The sequence below is a fragment of the Protopterus annectens genome, chromosome 3.part1 (genome assembly GCF_019279795.1).
Source record: "Protopterus annectens isolate FY-2018-M chromosome 3.part1, PAN1.0, whole genome shotgun sequence".
In the NCBI taxonomy this organism is placed as follows: Eukaryota; Metazoa; Chordata; order Ceratodontiformes; family Protopteridae; genus Protopterus; species Protopterus annectens.
In genome coordinates this window covers 1,573,198,796-1,573,217,637 of record NC_056732.1, presented here as the reverse complement: position 1 = coordinate 1,573,217,637, position 18,842 = coordinate 1,573,198,796, and positions in this window count along the sequence as shown.

Here is an 18,842-nt window from a genome sequence, read left to right as displayed (position 1 = left end):
TTATACACTAATTTACCGCAAAACTCAAGGTAATCAAAAATGAATGTTGTGTATTTCCATAGATCAGACTTTGTCAAAATGGATCAGTTTCTCAGTAAATTTCTGATAGGCATGTAAGAAGTGTATAACAACAGTTAGATATATCACGTGTATAAGAACAATTAGATATATCACGTGTATAAGAACAATTAGATATACCAAGACTGCCATCATGTAAACAACCATATTTTTGAAATGAGCTTATAATGAAACAGAAGTTTAATCAGAATTGTAAAGCACTAAGCAGAGGAAAAGATAGCCAGCTACATCTAAAATGAAGATAAAGCATTTATCAGAGCAATAAGTAGGAAAGAAAGACAAAGTGATGTGGGCAGGGCATGGTAAAAATACATGGTATAATACAAGACTGGCAAATGCATATTTTTGCTCTGATCAAGAAAGAGAATGTGTACTCAAAAAACTGGATACAGAATCTGACTTGCCTAGACATAGTAAGGCCTTGCTGTGTCTAATTATGGTGGCTGCCAAAAAAGCAATTACTAGAAAATGGAAATCAAAATCTAAACCAACTATACAAGTAACAAATATAGTAACAGAGATAAAACAACTGGAACTGAGATCTTTAGAAAAGGGTAGGAGCAAACCACATAGGAAAAAATGTGAATTATGGGAACAATACATACAGAGGAAGAATGAGATTTAAAAGAAGGCAGGACTTAAATGAGCTATGTAATGTTTGCCTGAAAATGATTGGGTAGATTATAAATAATGTATAATGTTTGCAACTGGGAGTGTGTCAGTATGGTTTATGCTTTCAACTAGGATTGTGTCGGTGTGGTTTGTTTTCAATTTTATAAATGTATTATCACTTATGCCATAAGTGATGGTTTAATAAAAATGTTTCTTGTTTGAAAAAAGGGGGGCAGGAATTGAATCATTTATGTAATGTTGCTTAGGTTATATGATATATAGCAATATATGTGAAGTATAATGTTTGTTAATGTTAATTTGTTAATACAGTTTGATTACTTTTGTATCAATGTAAATTTGCCTATGTCGCAAGTAATAATTCAATAAAGATGTTTAAAGAAAGAAATCAGAATGGAGATAATATTTAGTTTTTCTCTTCTAAGACACACGAAATGGTCCAGAAAATATAATGGTATACTAATGAGGCTGACAACTGAATTTTTGGGAAAACTAAAAGGAAAATGATAATTTCACAAATTAGTTCATTTAATAACTCATGGAAAAATGGTAAAGGTGGATGAAACCAACAAGTTGGAAGGTAAGTCTCTCCTTCACAGGAATGGAAGCAAGACAGTTCTGGAAATTATGAAACTTCCAGGTTAATCTCAGTTGTATGGAAAATAATGGAATCAATACTGAAGGAAAGAATTTTAAAATATCTATAAACTTATAAGATATAGATCTGATGGAACATGAATTCAATAAAAGGAATGTTATGCGGGGGTAATCTGACACTTAAAAATAACACTTTATTTGCACTATTAAAACACAGTGCTTCCAAGGTATGACACTAAAAGAAACAATGTAATATTGTATATATATATATATATATATATATATATATATATATATATATATATATATATATGATCATCACAATTATAAATATAATAAAATCTAAATAAATCATCTGTTTAAAAGAATAAAATAATTTTTCAAAGGAAGACCTTTCAATTAAATCCCTTGTTAAACATGTGGGAAATCAATTTACCAAATTGCTAAATGTAAACAGTCTCTGTGATCTAGCAGATATTTTATAATCTCTAATGTAAACTACCATCACTTTGCTAGTATAATTTGAGAATTTCCAGTTTATTTAGACAGAGTGATAGAATGAAAACACAGATATAGATACATAACTAGACAGCCAGACAGATGGATACCTAGGTACAAACATAAATGCACACTTACTTAAATGTATACATACATAGATACATACAGAGATGGATATGTAGGTAGCCAGAGACTGCAAATGACACACAGACACATAAATAGATAGATAGATAGATAGATAGATAGATAGATAGATAGATAGACAGATAGAGAGAGAGAAAGATAGAGTGTGAATTAAGCAGTCGATTGCTGAGAACTCATTTTTTTAAATTATACAAGCCTGCTGGAATACAGTGCTTCAATAAATCTGATATATCACTGCCTATGCCATTTTAGAAAAAAGCCTAAATGATTATCTAACAGTCTTCTACAAGTGTCAGTGCTGTACTGATTCTGATTAATCCCATTAAGTAATCCATCCATCCATCTACGCACAACGCTTTTCCCCTTTACCTCTCTTCTAATGTATTCCTTAATTTCTGCTGCTGAAGCTGCAGAACACAAAATGTGACAAGGGCAAATACTGCATGACCTGAAAGGCCAGATTCCCAAAGGTTTGGGGCAGCACTGCACAGGGTGTCAAATCAGATGTAAAGGCTGGCCCTTTGGACTACAGAGCCATATACCTAAATAGGAAAGTCGAAAAGGTAGAGGTGTCACTGCGTCCATGTGTGAAAGTCATTCTCGAAGCAGCTGCTTATGTGGTCAGAATGCAGAGGTTTCATTATGGTATCACACACAGCAATGTACAAGTTCATTACATATTTCCAGGTCTACTTCACATCACCTAAAACCCATTTGACTGACTTTCATTTCACCAAGACCAAATCACCTAATTTTCAAAATACTGAAAACTCATTTGACTGAATCTCATTTCACTGAATTGTAAGTCATAGACATGATGTGGGTTTCCATTCACCTGTGACTTGTTTGTGATGAAAGGAATGTCTGTAACTTACAGTGCTGACTGTTAGAATACCGATAACCATGTAGAAAGTAGTGTTGTAGTGTTTTTAAATGTGGGTATGTCTCTTTACATTTTTATGGGAAGTATCTAAAGTAATATGGCGGATGTTTTGTACATTCGCAGCAATAGTGGCAGCGTGTAGAGTACTGTAAGGCAAGTAAAAGGTATATGCCCTTTTCCCCACTTTAGTGCAATCCTGGAGTTAGTATATATAGTTGGGGGATGGGAGGCTATCTCCCCACATTGGTGGTGTGGTGGGTGTAGCCCCCAACTTAGTTTGGTTTTATATTGTCCAGTTTCTGTTAAAAGGGTAAGTAAGTAGTTTTTAAGGTCTGGAAAGAAGTAGTTATTAGTGTTATGAATATGTTTGCTTTTATGGTTTAATGTTTAATCTTTTGAAATTTAGCATTGTAAGCTTTCAGTGAAATGAGATTCAATCAAATGAGTTTTCAGTATTTTGAAATTAGGTGATTTGGTCTTGGTGAAATGAAAGACAGTCAAATGGGTTTTAGGTGATGTGAACTAGACCAATATTTCTGGTAGTGTTTGACAGCACCCTGGAGAATATTAGGGGCCAACCTAACACTCTCATACCGGGCGACTTCAACTACCCCTCCATTAACTGGGAAAACTACTCCTGTACCAATACACTTGCCCAACGTTTCCTGGAATTCATTAATTCCAGTGCCCTGGACCAGCTTATTCTTACCCCCAATAGAGGTAGCAACATCCTTGACTGGGTCATTACTAACATGGGTGACCGTTGCTCTGTACCAATAGTCGACTCCTCCCTGGTTAGCTCCGACCACAAACTAATCACCTTGGAAATCCACATCTCTACCACCCCCCACCCCACCCTCCCACACAAAGGTAACCACCATGAAAAACTTCTCCAAAGCTAACTTTGGGCTCCTAAAAACAGGTGGCTAACTTCACGGCACCCATGCAATTGGAGAACAGCTGCAAGACTGCCGAATCATATACTAATGCCCTGTACGAATATGTACACAATGCATAGATCTTGCCATACCCAATAGAACCAAGCCACTCTTTTCCAGAAAAAGGAAGCCAATCTGGTGGTCCCCTGCCATAAACAAACTCTACAACAGAAGGAGGAAATTTATGCATGTGCGCTGGGACCATAAAGCGAGGATGGAGGGGAGCCCCCCCCACATTTTTGCAGATTCTGTCCCAATTAGTTTTGTTTTCCGCTCCTCCTAACTGCCATGACGTCGGTTTGTGAGCAGAAAGGATGTTTCCAAAGCTGTCGCGATGATGTCAGTATGTATGTCCAGTTTGTGAGTGGCAGGAACGGATTATTCAGAAGCTGTTTGCAAGCAGAAACAGCAAGGAGTATACAGAAGCTGTCAGCATCCAGCTGATGTTTGCGAGCAGGATTTCAGAGTGAAGCTGTGCATTTGCGAGCAGGAGCATTCAGAGTGGAGCTGGTGTTTGCAAGCTAATTGCAGAGTGGAGCGGGAAGGATTTACTGCCTGCCAGATCGGATCTGTGAGTAAGGTAGGTGTGTGTGTGTGTGTGTGTGTGTGTGTGTGTGTGTGTGTGTGTGTGTGTGTGTGTGTGTGTGAATGGAAGGCATTACATTTAATGATTAATGGCTGCTTTACTGAAGAGCTGCGTGTACATTAATTTACTGATTAACAGCTGCATTACATTTGAGTTGCTGGCTGCTTTACTTAGAACTTGTTTGAACTAGTAACTGAAGTAGTTTGTGTGTGAACAGAAGCCATTACGTTTACAAGCTGCTGATTTACTTAACAGAATGTTTTGAACTGGCATTACATTTACTTATTAATGGCTGCTTTACTGAAGAGCTGCGTGCACATTTACGGATTAATGGCTACATCACATTTGAGCTGCTGGCTGTTTTACTTGGAACTTTTTTGAGCTGGTAACTGAAGGTGTGTGTGAACAGAAGGCATTACATTTATAAGCTGCTGCTGCTTTACTTAACAGAACATTTTGCGCTGGCATTATATTTACTAATAAAAAAAAATAAAAATAAAAAATAGAAAAATTTTGGAAAAAAAAAATAAAAAAAATAGAAAGAAAAATTTTGGAGTGAATTGGATGAAGTGGTGATGACTGTACCCAAGGGTGAGAGAGTGGTGATTGGAGCAGATTTCAATGGGCATGTTGGTGAAGGGAACAGAGGGGATGAGGAAGTGATGGGTAGGTATGGTGTTAAACAAAGGAATGCAGAAGGTCAGATGGTAGTGGATTTTGCGAAAAGGATGGACATGCCTGTAACGAATACGTATTTTAACAAGAGGGAGGAGCATAGGGTGACATATAAGAGTGGAGGAAGATGCACACAGGTGGATTATATCTTATGTAGTAGGGCCAGTCTGAAGGAGATTTAAGACTGTAAAGTGGTGACTGGAGTAAGTGTAGTTAGGCAGCATAGAATGGTGGTTTGTAGGATGACGTTGGTTATCAAGAAGAGGAGGAGGAGTGTGAGGGCAGCACCAAGGATCAAATGGTGGAAATTGAAAAAGGGTAATTGTGAGGTGGAGTTCAGGGATGAGTTAAGGCAGGCACTGGGTGGCAGTGAAGAGTTACCAAATAGCTGGGTAACTACAGCAGAGCTAGTAAGGGAGACGGCTAGAAAGGTGCTTGGTATCAAGTGTACCAGCCTTTGATAGCAATTTAGTCGAAAACAAAGCATTTACTGCATTTTTTTTCTGTCTGTTTGCAAAAAAAACAAAAAAAACTAAAATATTTCTCCTTTCCTAAACTTTCCTAGCTAGTTGTTCCAGTGATCAGATTTTGCTGATCCCTGGGCTTTGTATTTGGTTTCTGTGTTCCTCCATTTTCTTGTGTGGCCAGAGGTAGTTTCTTTACTCACCAGTGGGAGTGGGGAGTACTGAGCTGCTTGTTTGTCCTCAGAGGAGTGGTTAGAAGCAGCAACTAGTAATTCGTCGGCCATTTTGGGTCATTTCCTGTTTTTTCCAGCCCCCTGCTATAAAGCACGCGTTAGCGCACTTTAGCGCGATTTAGCGTGATTTAGAGCGGAACTGCTACCGTTGCACACTAGGGCAGTGCCGGTTAATCAGATTTAAACTATTAGGGCTACCTAAAGTCCACTCTTCAAATTTTCCCTTAAAACTACCTTCCTCAAAGTATACTACTGTTCTATTTAGTGTATCCTACAACTATAAATTATCTCTACTTGACTCCCAAGTAGACTATTCTCTATCTGTATAGCGAAGCACTTGCTCCTACAGTACTTATCACCTCGATACAGCACTCTTGTTATAGAAAGTACCCCAAAAAAGCAAACCCCATTTCTCGGTCACCCACATCCCCAGAACCTTTTCTTAAGTTTTCTGTCTATTCCTTCTAGCATGTCGAGGGATCAGTTGCTAATGTCCTCTCCTGCTCAGCTGGTGAACCTGGAAATATTGAGGCAATGTTACAATTGCCTCATGTACACAGACAATCCTCTCCTCCTCCCACAAAACACAAATACATGCGAGAGATGCAACTATACGGCCAAACTGGAGGCTGAGCTCTCTCAACATAGGACTGGCATGACCAGACAGGAGGAGAAGGTAACCACACACACTATAGACCCAGTCTCACATAATACCATCACAACCTCAAATCATACACATAAACACACAAAGACATACTGGAGGCTCTGATCAAAATCTACCAAAACAGCAGAGGCCACCAAAGCAGACACCCAAACAACTACCACCTCAGAACACAACACCTGCAACACATAGACCACACAGTCAGAGTGTCAAGCAGTCACAGCCCTTAAGGCCAAACACAATGCCAGACACACTAGTCATTGGTGACTCCATAGTCAGACACACTGGCGTCCCGCTCACCAGACTGAGTAAGGAGAAGGTCACAGTAAGCTGCCTGTCGGGTGCTAGAATCCGCCACATAACGCATGCACTCAGGTCTCTCAACAGCAGGTACAAGTACGACTCAATCATTGTCCACGCTGGTGTTAACGACCTGAGACGTACCTCCTTGGACTACATGAAAAGAGACATAGAGGAGCTCTCTGATTATGTAGCCCAAGCAGGTATGACCCTGACCTTGAGCAGTATCCTACCTTCACCAAGAATGATGCCACAATATAGAGATAAGATGATCAGCTTTAACAATTGGCTTAAACTCTGGTGTGATTCAAAGGGGATCCAATGTCTGTCTGCCTGGGATGACATGCTGGACAAGCCACGCTGCTTCGCAAGGGACGGCTTGCACTTGTCACCCCTGGGATTCCAGATTTTGGCAAAGGCTCTTGCCACCCCCATAGTGCCTTTTTTAGGCAAGGCTCAAATTCTAAACCTACCACCCTAGAACAAAACAAAGAAAAAAACTAAGGGTAATGCTGCTCAATGCCAGAAGTCTCAACCTCAAGATGCACGCACTCGAGGCCCTTCTCAGTATGGAGAACATCGATGTCTGTGCTGTGACAGAAACCTGGTTCAAGGCTCCTGAGAGCACCCCAGCACTATCAGGTTTTACCTCATATCATGCGGTCGGCCCCAAAACACGGACATTACCAAGAAAGGAAGAGGCTATCCATATTCATCAAGGACACCCACACCTCAAGATTGGTGGCATCGCACGATGCATCGGAAACCATCCAGGTGCAATTAACCATAGGCAAGATTGCTCTGCAATTTGTAGCATGTTACAGGCCACCCTCGCAAACTCAGAAACCTCATATGGCCTTCCTGAAAACACTGGAGGGGATAAATGTATCTCCGAACACCATCATACTAGGTGACTTCAACTACCCTAATATAGACTGGGAACACTACTCAAGCCCAAACACTCTAGCCCAAAAGTTCCTGGAATTCATAAACTCAAATGCCATGGAACAACTAGTCACCATCCCCACAAGAGGAGAAAACATACTTGATCTCATCATCACGAACATGGGAGCACAATGTTCAACGCCGAACTATACCCCTCACTGGTGAGATCTGATCACAAACTAATCTCGCTGGAGGTCCTCATCGCGCCCCCAGCCGAAATGAAAAAGACCACAGTAAAGAACTTCTCGAAAGCCGACTTCACACTTCTAAAGACTAGTGTGGTCTCCTTTAAGGCCCCTGAGCCGGCGGTTAACATTACTCAAACCGCTGAATCACTTACAAATGCCTTCTACCAGCACCTGCAGGGCTGCATGGATCAGGCAATCCCAAGCAAAACAAAGACTCTTTGTACCAAAGGCAAGCGTCCAGTCTGGTGGACCCCAGCCATAAACAAACTCTACAACAAAAGGAGAAAGCTACTACAAGATAGAGCAAAATCCTTAAAAGGTAAGACACCGCTGATCACTATAAGTAAAAAGCTAAGAGCTCTCATAAAATCATCCAAAGCTAATTTTGAGAAAAAATAGCTAAGGACTCTAAAGACAACCATAAGGCATTCTTTAGCTATGTCAGAAACCTAGGAGGAAACTCCCAGATATGCTCAGAATTAGTTCAAAATTATGTGAAGATTACTGATCCTACAGACATTGCCAACATACTGGCTGACAGGTTCAGTGCAAACTTCTCCCCCCCCCTAAAGGAGAGATATCTAAACCAAATGATTGTAGCCCCCCAAACATCTCTAACGCCCAGGTGAGAACTGCTCTCTCCAAGGCAAAGAACACAGCATACATGGGACCTGATGGTGTCCCCGGCTGTGTGCTCCATGAACTCAACGAGGAATTAAACCCACAGTTAGGACAGCTGTTTAATCTTAGTCTCACCTCCGGATACGTACCCAGGGAGTGGCGCACAGCGACTGTGGTCCCACTCCACAAAGGCGGTGCCTCCACCGACCCTGGAAATTACCGTCCCATTAACTTGACAAGCCTTATCTGCAAAGCCATGGAGAGGATCATAATGGATCTCATAAATAAAGACATAGGGAACTTGCAGACTTTGGATCCAACCCAGTTTGGCTTTGTCAAAGGCAGATCATGCCTTTTAAACTTGGTTGACTTTTTCGAAACAGTCACCAAGGCCATTGACGAGGGAAAGGCAGTCCATACAGCCTACCTAGACCTGGCGAAGGCTTTTGATACAATACCTCACTCGGGTATCATTGAAAAACTCATCAACTTAAATGTAAACCCATACATTACAAGATGGGTTGCAAACTGGCTGAGTGACAGAACCCACAGGGTCAGAGTTGCTGGCGCCATGTCAGACTCAAAGCCTGTCACAAGTGGTATCCCACAGGGCTCAGTCCTGGGCCCACTCTTGTTTGGCATCTACTTTTCTGAAGTACAAGCAAACACAGGAGGGTTATGGCTGACAAAGTTTGCAGATGACTGCAAACTGGGCCGTAGTTGAAAACACATCCAACACAGATATCCTTCAGAAGGGTCTCACAGAAATGGATAACTGGTGCCAGAGCCATGGCCTAAAGTTAAATGCCAAGAAATGCATAGTCATACCCTTCGGGAAAAATAAGGTTACCCCTAGCTACCATATAGGTGGCAATCCCTGAACACAGAAGAAGTTATTAGGGACCTGGGAACCCAGGTTGACAGTAGCCTTTCATTCGACACTCATATTGCTAAAGTAGTTAGGAAGACCTTCTACATTGCCCACCTTATCATGAAGGGATTCACATCTAGATCAAGGGAAGTCATAGTCTCCCTATACTCATCACTCATCAGACCAATGATCGAGTACAATGCCCCATTCGGAGTGTATCTGACCCGACACTTGCAGCAGCAGGAGAGGCCACAAAAGTTCCTCACCAAAAGGATAAAGGGTCTCAAAAATCTGTCTTATGCTGCCCGACTGAAAGAACTCCAGTTATATTCAGTTGCTTACCGCTTGCTCAGAGGTGACCTATGCCTGACATACAAGGCCATGTCAAACCCAGATTTGATGAACATGCTTCATCTCAAAAAATCTAGATCCCTCAGAGCCACAAGGGCGGGAGACTTAAACCTTGACACGGTTATTAATAGGACGTGCTGGAGGGATACATTCATCACCCAAAGACTCCCTATGCTGTGGAACAAAATCCCGGTTTATGTGAGGCAGAGCACCTCGCTGGCCTTGTTCAAGAGGAATCTTGAAAAATGGATGGGAGATCGCAGATACACCCCAGGGGTTACCTCAGTGTCACTGCTCGACAGAGGCACAGCAAAATAATGGGCATAGTTTCTCCAAACTAAAGGGGTGGCGTAAGCCAAACCCTGGGCCCAGAGCTACCTCTCTTGATGCCAGACCTACTATTTGTAGCCCCTCCCTCCCATCCCTTACCTCTCAATCTAATGCATTAGTTATAGGACACCTGAACATACAAAGTGTTAACAACAAAGTCACACATCTCCATTCTCTTCTTGATCTTCACTCCTTCGATATTCTCTGTCTTACAGAAACCTGGCTAAAACCCTGCACTAAAGATAATGAAATAATTCCCCCAGGTTATAACATTGTGAGACAAGATCGAAATACCCACAGAGGCGGGGGTGTAGCCCTGCTATTTAAGACAAAACTTCACATATCCTTAGTTCCCTATGAACCTCAAGTGGATACCAAGGCTGAACTTCTTTTGGCTAAACTGCAAATTAACCCAAATAAATCAATCTTTATACTCTGTATCTACCTACCCCGAAACAACACTACTATAATCGAAAACATCCTTAGTTGGACATCTTCAAATTACCCTCAAGAAACTATCATATTAGGAGACCTAAACCAAGATTGGTCCTCAATAAACTCAGATAACCCCACCACCCATATTAATCTACATGGCTATTCTCAAATAATTAACACCACTACCAGGATCAACAAACCTAGCAACAAAGAAAGCATACTAGATTGGATTCTAATTAACAAACAACAACAATCCTACCTTGCAGGTACCTTACCTGATAACATTAGTGACCACTACCTAACCTATATCATAAGACTAAAGACTACTATCACTAACAACCCAGCCCTTAAAACCTCACGATATAATAAACACTTTAACCTTATCCTCTTCTTATCTGAACTAAATGCCTGCAACTGGAACCCCTAAAACTCTCACACTCGCTGATGCGGTTGAATATTTCAATTCTAGATTCTTATCAATCCTTGACAATCATGCACCAGAACGCACCATCAGAGTTAAAACTAAACCAGCCCCTGGCTAACTAAAGAAACAAGACAAAAATGTTACTCAGAAATAAATCCTGGTCTAAATGGAGATCTAGTAAATCTCCTTCAGATCAACTGATCTTTAGGCAACTCAGAAATTCTACCAAAAAAGCAATAATCGGTGACAAAAGAAACTATTATAGTAATCTCCAACAAATTAATACTAATAAACCACAACAATTTTGGGCAACCTTAAATAAGATTATTCACCCTGGTAAGACTACTACTCCGCCCCCTCTGAGTCAGAAAAACACACAACCCTAGAAACTGCCAACACCTTTAACTCCTTCTTTACTGAAACCATTAACTCTCTAGCCTCTCACCTCTCCATAGATAAATCATCCATCCCTGACCCCATTTCTACTAATCTCCCTACCTTTAAACTACAACCTATCTCCACCTCCTTTATCCAAAATGTCTCCAAAACTCAAACCTTGTACCCCCTCTGCCGACAAACTTCCTGCGAATACCTTCAAAAGCAGCATCCATAATAGCCTACCCTGTATCCATCCTTATAAACAGAACTATCAGCGAAGAGTCCATTCCTGATATCTGGAAAATCTCATACATCATCCCCTACATAAAGGTGGCAACTCAATGAGTACTCCAATTATAGACCCATAGCCCTCTTATCACCAATAGCAAAGATTATGGAAAAATGTATACACCATCAACTAATGAATCACCTCACTAAACATAATATTCTGTCCAATTGCCAACATGGTTTTAGGCCTTTTCACAGTACTACCACTGCCCTACTTTCCTTCACTGATCTTATCTTTAAAAATCGCAACAATAACAACCTATCTTCAGCCCTCTTTATAGACCTTTCCAAAGCTTTTGACATGGTCAACCATCCCCTACTCCTACAAATCCTGGAATCTATCTCTCTTGAACCCAAGGCTATCCGCTGGTTTGCCTCTTACCTCAGCAATAGAAAGCAGGCCGTCCTCTGGGGTAACAATCTCTCATCTCTGCTACCTATCACTCTTGGTGTTCCACAGGGCTCTATTCTAGGCACTCTCCTTTTCACTCTATTCATAAATGACCTTCAATTAGCCTTACCCCAAGCAACTTGCATCCAATATGCAGATGACTCCACACTTATCTGCTCCAAAAACTTCCTCTGAGTTATGAACCCTTACTCAAAACGTCTTCAACACAGTCGAGACATGGTTCTTAAAACGCTGTTTACTTTTGAATGCTAAAAAAACCAAACTCCTCCTATTTAAGCCTACTTCTAGGTCCCCCCCACTAGAATTCTCCATCTCTTCTAACAATGGTACTGTTATATCCCCTGATTCTACCACTAAGCTGCTAGGTGTGACTATAGACAACTGCCTTACTTTTGATACTCATATTAACAATACCATTAAAATAGTCAATCGAAAACTGGGCTCCCTCTACAGAATTAAAACATTCTTAACTCCCAATGCTAAAGCTACACTTGCCCACTCTCATCTTATTTCTACTCTCCTCTATGCTTCACCCATCTACACTAACCTCAAGAAGAACAATCTCTCTAAATTAGCTAACACTCTCAATAACATAGCTAGATTTGTCACCGGAAACAAATTTAGAACCCATCACTGTCTGAATCTACAACAACTTCACTGGCTAGAATTTCACAACATGCTATTACTCTCTCAACTTACCTTTGTCCATAGAATATTCTACCAACCTAACAATACACCTATCCTCTCTAATCTCTTTACCCTTATACAAACCTAAATTCCCTTGGTCCTCTAACAAACCTCTAGTTACTATATGTAAATCTAATAACTCAGCTGGTGACTCCCTTTCTCCAACACCATTGGTAAGTCTTGGAATCAGCTTCCCACTGAACTCACTTCCATCACATCTCCTATTCTCTTTAAACAAAAACTAAAACACACTTAACAAAACACTGGCTGTGCCCCTGTCTCAATCCTGACTAACCATGGCTCAGTAGTCTCTCACCTTTCTATCCTCCCTACTCTAAACCTGCTCTCTACTATTCCAGTCTCATACTTATACACTTTCCTCTCTCTTTTCTTATCTATCATGTTCTTTTTTTTCTCTCTTACCTCCTACCATATTTTAGTCCAAATCTGATAATTTTAAGTATTACTAAACCAGGACTTAATTTTTTATGTTGAGCACAATACTTACTTATCCTATCAAACTATGTTCCCTTCATTTTGTTTTGTATTGACTGTCTGTACAATTTGTGGAGCTTTTCTCCCCGGGCCTCTGCTGAAAAAGGAGTTGTCTCCAGTTAGACTAGCCCGGTTAACAAATGTTAAATAAATAAAAATAAAATAAAAAAATAAAGCCACAAAACTATGGGCTAGGCTTATAAATGCCCTCGGGCAGATAGCCTAGTATGAACCTATGAACCTATGAACCTATGAACATCTGGACAGAGGAAGGACAACAAAGAGACATGGTGGTGGAATGAGGAAGCACAGGAGAGTATACAGAGAAAGAGGTTGGCAAAGAAGAAGTGGGATTGTCAGAGAGATGAAGAAAGTAGACAGGAGTATAAGGAGATGAGGTGCATGGCAAAGAGAGAGGTGGCGAAGGCTAAGGATAAGGCATATGAAGAGTTGTATGAAAGGTTGGACACTAAGGAGGGAGAAAAGGACCTGTACCAATTGGCTAGACAGAGGGACCGAGCTAGGAAAGATGTGCAGCAGGTAAAGGTGATAAAGGATATTGAGGGAAACATACTCACAACACGAGGAGAGTGTGTTGAGGAGATGGAAAGAGTACTTTGAGGGGTTGATGAATGAAGAGAATGAGAGGGAGAGAAGGTTGAATGATGTAGGGATAGTGAATCATGAAGTGCAATGGATTAGCAAGAAGGAAGTAATGATAGCTATGAAGAGGATGAAGAATGGAAATGCTGTTGGCCCAGATGACATACCTGTGGAAGCATGGAGGTGTTTAGGTGAAATGGCAGTGGAGTTTTTAACTAGATTGTTTAATGAAATCTTGGAAAGTGAGAGGATGCCTGAGGAATGGAGAAAAAGTGTTTTGGTACCGATTTTTAAGAATAAGGGTGATGTGCAGAGCTGTAGTAACTACAGAGGGATTAAATTGATCAGTCACAGCATGACGTTATGTGAAAGAGTAGTGGAAGCTAGGTTAAGAAGGGATGTGATGATTAGTGAACAGCGGTATGGTTTCATGCCAGGAAAGAGCCCTACAGATGCGATCTTTTCTCTGAGAGTGTTGATGGAGAAGTACAGAGAATGTCGGAAGGAGTTGCATTGTGTTTTTGTAGACTTAGAGAAAGCATATGACAGGGTGCCTAGAGAGGAGTTGTGATATTGTATGAGGAAGTCAGGAGTGTCAGAGAAGTATGTAAGAGTGGTACAGGATATGTACGAGGGTAGTGTGACAGCAGTGAGGTCTGCAGTGGGAGTGACGGATGCATTTAAGGTGGAGGTGGGGTTACATCAAGGATCAGCTCTGAGCCCTTTCTTATTTGCAATGGTAATGGACAGGTTGACAGACAAGATCAGACAGGAGTCCCCGTGGACTATGATGTTTGCAGATGACATTGTGATCTGTAGTGAGAGTAAGGAACAGGTGGAGGAGACCCTGGAGAGATGGAGATATGCTCTAGAGAGAAGAGGAATGAAGGTCAGCAGGACTAAGACAGAATATATGTGTGTGAATGAGAGGGAGAATAGAGGAATGGTGAGGATGCAAGGAGCAGAGGTGGCAAAGGTAGATGAGTTTAAATACTTGGGGTCAATAGTTCAGAGTAATGGTGAGTGTGGAAGAGAGGTGAAGAAGAGAGTGCAGGCAAGGTGGAGTGGGTGGATAAGTGTCAGGAGTGATTTGTGACAGACGAGTACCTGTAAGAGTGAAAGGGAAGGCCTACAAGAGGGTAGTGAGACCAGCTATGTTATATGGGTTGGAGACAGTGGCATTGACAAAAAGGCAGGAGTTTGAGCTGGATGTGGCAGAATTAAAGATGTTAAGATTTGCACTGGGTATGATGAGGGTGGACAGGATTAGGAATAAGTATATTAGAGGGTCAGCCCAGGTTGGAAGGTTTGGAGACAAAGCCAGAGAGGCACAATTACGTTGGTTTGGACATGTGCTGAGGAGGGATGCTGAGTATATTGGGAAAAAGATGCTAAGGATGAAGCTACCAGGTAACAGGAAAAGAGGAAGGCCTAAGATAAGGTTTATGGATGTGGTGAGAGAGGACATGCAGGTGGTTGGTGTGACAGAGCAAGATGCAAAGGACAGGAAGAAATGAAAACAGGTGATCTGCTGTGGCGACCCCTAACGGGAACTGCCAAAAGAAGACGATGATGATTATATTTACTAATTAACAGCTGCTTTACTGAAGAGCTGCATGTGTGAAGGCATTACATTTGAGCTGGTGCTTTACTTAACAGAACTGGTAGTGTATGTGTGTGTGCCTCCACAGCCAATATACTGGTCTGCATTCAAGCACATAAACTTATTGTAGTGATTTTAGATAAACCATGACAGACAGTACATTAATGGCAGGAGAAACTTGAGCTGCTTTACTTAGCAGCACGTTTTGAACTGGTAACTAATTAATGACTGCTTTACTAAAGAGCTGTATGTGTGAAGGCATTTACTGATTAATGGCTGCTTTACTTAACAGTAACATTTACTGAAGACATTACATTTGAGCTGCTTTAGAGAGTGTGTGTGTGTGTGTGTGTGTGTGTGTGTGTGTGTGTGTGTGTGTGTGTGTGTGTGTGTGTGTGTGTGTGTGTGTGTGTGTGTGTGTGTGTGTGTGTGAAATGCCCCAGTTACTTATAACTGGTAGGAAGGATTGCCTAGGCTCAAACCATGAGCGTTAGGTACAACAGTCTGCACAACAGCCTGCATTCCCTACCCACACCACCACAGAATCCATAGCTCTCAACTGTCTAGATTTAAACATACATTGGTCTGCTCCTCTTAAAATTTGTGTTTTTTTGGCAAATGTGTAAAATGCCTAGTTACTTATAGCTATGGTTAGAATTGCCTAGGCTCAAACCCTGAGCCTTAGGTACAACAGCCTGCATTCTCTACCCACACCACCTCAGAGTCCATAGCTCTAAGTTTTCACACAGACAGAAGTTTGAGTGGCCTTTTATGATTGAAATTTTCTGAAATGGGTAATTTTGTCATTACTGGTTCATACATTTTGTTTCATTGCTTACTAGAAGACTGTTCAAAACTACAAATTTAAAACACATTCTAACAAGAGGTGCTGTATTATACAAGGAATACAATTTAATACAATCAGGAAGGTGAATCAAAGAACTCATACATGTATGCATGGCCCCAAAAATGTGAAGGAGCCTATGGTTTGAAAACAACCCAGAGGTAAGCTTAGTCCTCCACTGGCCAGATGCAAAATGAATGTGGGTTTTCATGCCCTTTCAGAGAATGTGAGTTTCAAGGGCAGAGAAGTTTACTGCTCATGCTAAGTCTGTTTTCATTGCAAGACTGTATTGTTTGTTTAGCAAATGACTCAGTGTTTGTGCTATTTTATTTCAATATCTGTAATCACTGTACAAGTAAATGAGGAAGCAGTATGCACGCTGACAGGTTTGAACAGTATTTGTGGTAACTGAGGAGAAACAGCCAAGTAATGGAACACTGGATTGGCTGGGGAAAGGGCTGCTGTTGGAGGGGCAGGGGGTTATAGACTATCCATTCAAGTAAAACAAAGTTCATCCCTGTCCATATTCAAATGCAAATTGGATCTACGAATGGGTAATAGAAAATCTATTCCAAGATTGCCCCTCATGCCACTAATGGAAAGAGACAGTTCCTAAACTTTGCATCCTTTACATGGGGCCCCTCAAATTATCAATGTTATGATCACAGTTATTCTCACTAGGGCTAATGTACAATTATCAGCCATGGGATAGGTAAGACCATTCAGAAAATGTTATTTCAAGCACCAAAAGGGAAATTGGCTAAGCTTAAAATGTCCTCTAAGTGAACCTATGTTGTGGTAGTAAATAGTTTTTAAAAATGAGTCCTTTTTAGATCACTAAGTGCCCCTCTCACCCCCCCACCCCCTCCCCAGTCTTCAACAGCTTCCGGCACCTATGAACCGATGAGAAATAAGGTGAAGTCACACGACTGGAAAAACTCTCTTATCAGCCTCAACAAAAAGTTTAGATTCCTCATCAAATCCTATAAAGCTAGCTATGAAAACAGAATTGCAGCTGATAGTAAAGACAACCACAAGGCCTTCTATAGTTATGTAAAGAATCTCCAAGGCAATACCCAGATTTACTCTGAGCTACTGCACAATGGCATCTCCTATACCAAGCCAACAGATATTGCCAATATACTGGCCAACAGATTCAGTGCCAACTTTACCCCTCTCTCCTCCACCAAAGGGCCAATCACAATATCAGTAGATTGCTAGGCACCCAGTATTACTGCTGCACAGATTAAAACAGCACTGCCCAAGGCCATGAGTACAGCTTCTATGGGACCTGACAATATCCCTGGCTGTGTTCTACATGAACTACAGAGTGAACTGGAACCTCACCTGTGTGCTCTGTTTAATCACAGCCTCACCCCTACCAAATGGCGCACTGCTACAGTCAACCCTCTCCACAAAGGAGGAGCGACTACAGACCCTGGGAACTATCTTCCCATTAGCCTGACAAGTCTGATATGCAAAGCTATGGAACGCATCATCGTGGACCTAATAAATAAAGATATAGGGAACCTCCAAACTCTGGATCTCACAGAGTTTGGTTTTGTGAAGGGTAGATCATACCTGCTCAAATTGGTCAACTACTTTGAGTCAGTCACCAGAGCTGTGGATGAAGGCAAGGTGGTTCATACAGCCTACCTTGATCTGGCCAAGGCCTTTGATACCATTCTACACTCAGGAATCATAGAAAAACTCACTAAGCTAGGCATCAACCCCTATATCACTAGGTGGGCTGCAAATTGGCTCACAGGTAGAACCCACAGTGTGAAAGTAGCTGACTCCAAGTCAGACTGTTGACCAGTCAAGAGTGGAGTCCCACAGGGTTCGGTCCTGGGTCCTCTCCTGTTTGGTATCTACTTCCCTGAAGTCCAGGCGAACACGAAGGGACTCTGGCTGACAAAGTTCGCAGATGATTGTAAGTTGGGAGCCATAATTAACTCCCCAAGTGATGCTGACTTCCTACAGAAAGGCCTCACTGAGACCAATGACTGGTGTAAGAACTATGGTCTTAAGCTCAATGCCAAAAAATGTGTCGTCATCCCCTTTGGGAAAAACCCAGTTCCCATCAATTACCACATCGATGGTAGTCCACTGAACACAGAAGACGTCATAAGAGATCTGGGAACACAGGTTGACAGCAACCTCTCCTTTGACCACCACATTGCCACTTTAGTCAGAAAGTCCTTCTATGTGGCACATCTCATTACTAAGGGTTTTGCATCCAGGAAGAAAGGTTATGGTCTCCTTCTACTCTTCCCTCATTAGGCCAATCATAGAGTACAATGCCTCATTTGGCATGTTCCTCACTAGACACCTACATCAACTGGAGAGGCCACAAAAATACCTCACAAAGAGGATCTTAGGCCTTAAACACTTGTCCTATATGGACAGACTTAGAAAACTCCAACTATTCTCTGTCCCATATTGCCTACTTAGAGGCAGTCTCTGCTTGACTTGCAAAGCCATGTCTGACCCAGCACTGTTAGAAATGCTACATCTAAAGAAATCCCAATTCCTCCACACTACACGCTCCAGAGACCTCAACGTCAATGGCACAAACAACAGAACAAGCTGGAGGGACAGGTTCATAACCCACAGACTGCCCATCCTATGGAATAGACTTCCCATACATGTCAAGCAGAGTGCCTCACTGGCCATCTTC